This window comes from Oculina patagonica, chromosome 7 (genome assembly GCF_052425735.1).
Source record: "Oculina patagonica isolate OP01 chromosome 7, crgOcupat, whole genome shotgun sequence".
Lineage (NCBI taxonomy): Eukaryota > Metazoa > Cnidaria > Anthozoa > Scleractinia > Oculinidae > Oculina > Oculina patagonica.
In genome coordinates this window covers 23,668,992-23,675,120 of record NC_135764.1, presented here as the reverse complement: position 1 = coordinate 23,675,120, position 6,129 = coordinate 23,668,992, and positions in this window count along the sequence as shown.

Genomic DNA, 6,129 nt, shown 5'->3' with positions numbered 1-6,129 from the left:
CTTTGGGTGCTCCATTTTAGAAATCTAAATTAAGAATATGCTATTGATTGGGATCTACTGTATTTCTGCGCAATTCAATGAAACACAAGTTGGGTTGGCAACATTATCATTGTTTTATATTTGCATACGAAGGAAAATAATGAACTGTGCTTTCAAACATATCACTTAGCTCATGCCAAAACGTTGGTAAAACTATACCTTAAAAACGTCTATAAAACAATATTAACTTCGTGTCACCTGGTTCAAGACGTACGCAGTTTTTATTAATTTTAGCAACATTAACAGCCGCAATGTGTAGCCTGATTACTTGACGTTTTGGGGTTGCTTGCTCTGAAACTGAAACTGAAACTTTATTTACCCTCGGTATTATGAGCCGTGTTAGGGCTTTGCAAGTATATGCTTATGAAACCGAGCATTTCACAGTATACAACACAATGCGCAAAGATAGACCACAGCACCGGGAACTCCGTGCCCTACTCTTTTCGATAAGTGTGCGGGTTCCGTTTAACGTCCCCTGTTGATTATAACACTGAAGATGCAGGAGACGGGGCCTACAGTTTATCGTCCTTATCCGAGAAGACTAGAATATCTAACCATTTGCAGATGTCATTGCAAAGGCAGCATATTCTCCTCAGTTATTTTAAGACCCTGAGTGTTGGTCCGGTCTGGGACTCGAACCCGAGACCTCTCGCACGGCAGTCCGGCGCTCTATCAACTGAGCTAAAGAGAGAAAGAGACAAAGGAGGGAACAAAGTCCTACCATCTAAAATCAGGCTATACACTAGGGCGTTGTGTTAAATAACATGTTATGGCACTGGGAAATTAGGTTAACTTTAACAGGTTGATTGAGTTGATAAAACTTTTGACTGGACATTAATAACAACATATTACAATGAGCACTTTATTTAACCATCCAACCCATTGAGACATTGTTTGGCTCAGGGACATGACAATGCTAAGTTTAGTTAAGGTGTGGTGTAAAAACAACATAGGGTGACAGTCGAAAATAAAGTAAACCTTGGAGGTTGATTTAGTTGATAAACACTTTGTCGGGAACTTGTTTATATCAACAACAGCAACAGCAACGCAACGCAACAGTGTATCACAACAAAACCTTTATCTAATGAACCAAATCTTTTCAGCATTGGATCGAACATATTTTTTTTTTACATATATATTAGGGTTTGCACATGTACAGTCAATTTATACATACGGCTACCAAGCATTTTTAATCAGAAAAATATGAGGTTTGTATTGTTATGTCATTGGTCGCCATTAAATTTCCGTTTGTATGGATATAAATCAGTGGCAAAACAGATTCTAAATTAACACGTGTATTACCTTTACTTATCTCCAAAAAATCGTCGAGGAGTTTCGGAAGGAGTCGGCTTGAAAAATACACCAGAACGAATTCTAAGGAAATTACACTCAGCAGGCGTACAAACATCCCCGCATTTATAAAAAATGGTATAAAAAGGGGTTAGCAATAACAAATTTTACATTGAAATCAGAGTGAAAAGAAAGTTAACCAAATGGAGTTCAAAGGGATTTTCCTAGTAAGTAACAAAATGGAAACGTTAACTCTTTCATGTTGCTGTAAAGATATTTCTTTAAGTTATATTTTTTCAAAACCTTTTGATACTGCCCCTTTCTCATAATCTTAACAGTTTATCGCAGCACGCCGAAAAACGTTGCGGTTCTCAAAACAGTTTAACTTAACCTTTGTGTCTTCATTATTATAACTGATCAGATCACTGATATGTTTCTGTTAAAAGCAACACTTACGCAAATGTTTACGTTAAAGGGACTGTGTCACGGATTTTAGCCAAATTTAGGCATCGGAGCAACAAATTCGGTGAAATATAAAAATAACCTCTTAAAACAGTGAAGGAATATTTCAATAACACAGTAATAATAAAATAATACAAAAGAAGGTACGGATGGCCAAAAGTGACGAAGATTGAAGATTGGTTTTTGAAATGTTGTTGGGCTGGACAGTTTTCAAAGTTAGCCTAGTTTGTTTGTAACCTTAAATTATAACGACTGGGAGACACATTTGTTTGCAATGAAGCTATAGTTTTGTCATTTGGAGCATTGGAGTAGACATTTGGAGCATTGCAGACATTTAAGTTTCATAGTGAGTATTTCGCAAAACATAAAAAAATTAACTCACTTAGCCGCGATACCTGTTTGTTTACTGAGATGCTTTTTGTTTTTGCTTTTAGACTGTTGCCGTGTGTTTGTTGCTTCATGTAGAAGTAGTGTCGTCAAGACTAAAATGCCTGAGCTCGTATTACCAACAATACAGCAACTGCGGTGGAGGCAATCTTATGAAGATTTACACCAATCAATGCTCTAAAGTTGCCAAGAAGCAATGTGAAGTAAAGAGTACTGGCACTAAAACAACAGACCCCGACACGAGTAAGTAAAGAAAAAAGAAAGAGCTCCTTAGCTTTTAAACCAGGTGACTTCTGGCAAAAGAATTTTCATGATATTCCTACATCGCCCGTTTTTCATTGGACTCTTCTGCTCCACTAAGTGTTTTTCTTGTATTTTGGTCATTAATTAAGCCTTTTGGGAGAGTGTGTTGCATCTTAATTAAGATTCATTTTGTTTGTTTTAACGTTGTGCCGAGATTCGTGGGCATGATTGAAATGGCGGATAGTAGCTTCTACAGTGTTATTAAAAGTCTCACGTCTTCCTGTAACTCAGTTGCTTGCTGGGTTTTGTGCTCATTCGTTCGAATTTGTTGTACATGTTGTTGTTTGTTTCAAACTCTGTGTGTTACCTAGCCGAATTAATTGTGCAAGTTTAATTTGACTTGGTCACCATTTTTAGGAATTCTTGTCGCGACGAAAATAGTGAACATGTTGCACGTTTATTTTCCAAAAAAGCCAAAGTACCGGTTCTTCGCTGTTATGAAGTGTGTGAGCCAATTAAAAAGCTAATGTAATAACCAAGGTCGAGAACTAAGAGCCTAAAGACGTTTATAAATGAACTAACAGTGGTCCAGTTTTATTCAAAGTCACTATGCAAGTGTACTAAAGCTATAAACTAGTGATATTTATGTGATGCCATCAGGAACTTTTGATCTCAACTTGAAAAAGTCAGGCTGTTTTTTGCAAGTTCTGCCTATGTGGCCTAAAAAACAGCTTAAAACTAACAACGGCTCCCATCTTCCTTGAACACAGTTTGCTTTTTATCTTCACCTGATGTTCTTGATGCATTTCGTGTACGAGCAAGAGACTTTTGCTAATTTCAGCACTTTTTAATGAAAAGCAGAAAAATCCCCGTGACAGCGTCCTTTAAATCGTCCTATGGCTTACACTTGCAGTACAGTGATGAATTGTCCCGGGGGGGGGGGGGGGGCACTCCCATACATGAGCTATATAGGTATGTGCCGCTGTGAAAGGTATGGTTTTCAAGCAGTTTAGTCTGGGATAGGGTATAGAAATCAGAGGGTTTTGGTCTAGAAAAGGGTAGCATTTGCCGGGAAACCGATCGACGGTATGACGAATATAGTCCAGAAACTCGGAAGAGAAAGAGGCTTTCCTAAACGTAAATAAAATCATCGCGGCATCGTTGTTCACAGATGGTTTTCCATTAAAACACTGATAATGATACAGTTCTAACGAAATGCAAGTCTGGGATAGAGTAGGGATTTTCAGTGTCTAGTCTAGTATAGGGTTGCAAAAATCAGCTGAACATGGTCTGGTATAGGGTAAGGGCTTCAAATTCCCAGCGGAACACCCCCACCCAAAAATATACCGGGTGCCCCCCGCCCGGGTGAATTGTATGGATTAGAAGCCAGGAAAGCTTGTGCTTACGATAGTGGGATCAGCTAATTGTTTCCAGAGTTTTGCTAACAATTGTGCTTTGTTTGTCAAAGAATTTAAGATAGTGCCAATGAAGACACCAGGCGGAAAAAGAAAATGCATTCAATTCACTGACAAACAAGACGGTACCAAATATGCACTAAAGGTTGTCAACAAGATAGACGTTGTTTTTGAGGTGAGTATAATTATAAAACATAAACACAATTAATGTCGGGTAAATAGCTTTGAGCTTTCGGATGCAAAGGTGGAGACTTCAATAGATTTAAAAAAAGACAAGAAAATCAGTGTCAACTTGAAATATTTTCACTGACCAGGCACTGCTATTGGCAGTAAACATATAAAAAGAAAACTGAAGAAAGCTTAATTTGCCTAAGTTATGCTCAATTTCTTTATATTGATTGTACTTAGGACTGATTAATTACTGACTAATTTAGGGCTGACTAATTACCCGAAGTGCTCTCGTCTGGCCTCGTAGCTCAGTCGGTAGAACAACTCGTGGGTTCTTTCACTCATGTGGTCCCCGATTCCCTTGCTAGGACCAACGCTCAGAAGAAATTCTTGGATTATTAGAATTAATTCTCTACTTTCTAGCTTCTAGTATCAGTAATTTCAATTGTACCCTTCACAGTTTTTACACTCTATGATCCTCTACTGGTCTCTACTATTGGATCATGTTTTTGACTCGTTTTTTTTTTTTAAATTTAATTAACAGGAACAAGCACTTGGTTGTCATAGTAAAATAAGCAGTCAGTTTCTGTTCGAGGAAGCTTTGGCCACATCAGTTGGAAGGAAGTTTGTATACCGAGCTGAACACACGACAAAGTGCTTGACTAGCGACTGCAGTGGAAGATTCTCTCTAATGAACAGTAAAGATGTGAAGAAAGAAAGAAAGTGTTTCTTTTATCGCTACTAGTCCCTGAAATCAAGTTTAATCTTATCTAGGATAAGCACGAACTTTGAACTAATTTGATTGAACATCACTCAACGGGCACAGTATTTAAATCATTATATTTAACGTTTTTTCATATATTTAACGTGTTTTATGACCCTATTCTCCCAGAGGAGAGCTAGAAACTAAGTCACCTAACGTGCACTCTAAACTTAACAAATTAAAAAAGGATGGTATAGCATCTCTCCTGACGTCTCACATGAATGGCTTGCTTCCCCTCCGAGAGAACAAACAATAGTAGCTGTTGCACTAGAGGACTGAAGGTAGAATTACAAGTTTAAAAGAGCTGCTACACTTTTTGAATGAATGAAAGTCCAACAGTGACGAATAACCTACGTCTGTAGACCCCTTTGTTTGTTAGTTATAACACAAGAGAAGCATAGCTATATTTATTTAAAACCGATAATTATGTGAGTTCACTAATGTGGTCACAAGAACAAAACCAGCACAGAATGATAATAAATTATGTTTTCATTATCGTATTAATAAAGTACAGAGAACTACATGGGTTTGGTACGCTGTCAAAGAGATCGATCGCGATTACATTACGTTTGCTAGCGAGTCTGCTTTGTTTAAGGACGTTCGAGCCAGAATTTTCTACTCGATAGATTTCTTTAATTTTTTGCTGCAGTCAGATAATGAGTTACTTGTGTCGGAAATGTAAAAAAATTTAGGGTCACCGACTTCGTTACAGAGAGAAAGTGTGTGGAAAAGTACCCTGATTTTGAAAAAAATTGGTGCACGTAATTCAGCATGGTTTACAGGGTTTATAGTTAAAAATATCAAAGATGAGTAAACGAAGGCTAACGATCGTAGTCACATTTTGAAGAAGTGCGTCTGTTGCGTAAATAATTCCTAGTTTTGCTATCTTCGCGAAGCTAGCGGAACGGCAACCTAACCTAAATGTTCTCAGAAATTTTACTCAGCGCGCGCCTAATGTATGACGTGGCATTGCGTTGCGACATGAATTACGTGCGCAGTAGGGATGCGCATAAACAATTAGCGCGAACGTCCTTAAATACTGATCTTAAACAATCTTAGGACATTTACTGAAAACGTTCAAAAATATGTGTATGAGCCTTCGTCAGTACAAAAAACAAAATACTTGGTTGCTTGAGATAAGTAATTTCAACTCGCTATCTCGAGTCGAAAACTGCAAGTCTGAACACCTATATGTAGTATTTTATATGTCAAAAATAATTAAATAAGGATTTTTAAAATGTCCTTAATTTTTAGACCCAATTGTAAGGAAGCAATCATTAAAGAATTGCTAAGCCTAATTTTGTTGTTTTTAAGTTTTCTCCTGCATTCATAATTCAGCTGCTTTTGTTCTACGTATGTCAC